Below are 384 nucleotides of genomic sequence, written 5' to 3'. Positions count from 1 at the left end.
TAATAAATGGGGCAGAGAAGGTAAATTGAGTGCTCCTTTTTCCTCTGTCAATATAAGAACGAGGTGACATTCAATGAAACGGTTACAAGCAACCACTATAAAACTGAATTATTTTGATGCAGCTGAATGAATCTGAGGGATTGACTGCCACTGGCTATTATTGAGGCCAAGCGCCCTGTAGATATTTTAAAGGCTCAGACAGCCAGAGAGAGGCCTAGAGGACTTTTTACAAAAATGTTTCCTATGCTCCCTTCTCTTCCCCTTCCCATCCGCCCCCCACAGCTCCATGGCCTGGCTCCCCCTCAGCTCCCCACACCCCATCCCTCCCCCCTCAGCTCCCCTCCCACCTTTCTCCTCCAGGCCGGGTCAGCGCCGTGCCCCGCC

The sequence above is a fragment of the Natator depressus genome, chromosome 18 (assembly GCF_965152275.1).
Source record: "Natator depressus isolate rNatDep1 chromosome 18, rNatDep2.hap1, whole genome shotgun sequence".
NCBI classification, from domain to species: Eukaryota; Metazoa; Chordata; order Testudines; family Cheloniidae; genus Natator; species Natator depressus.
This window is presented reverse-complemented; position numbering follows the sequence as displayed.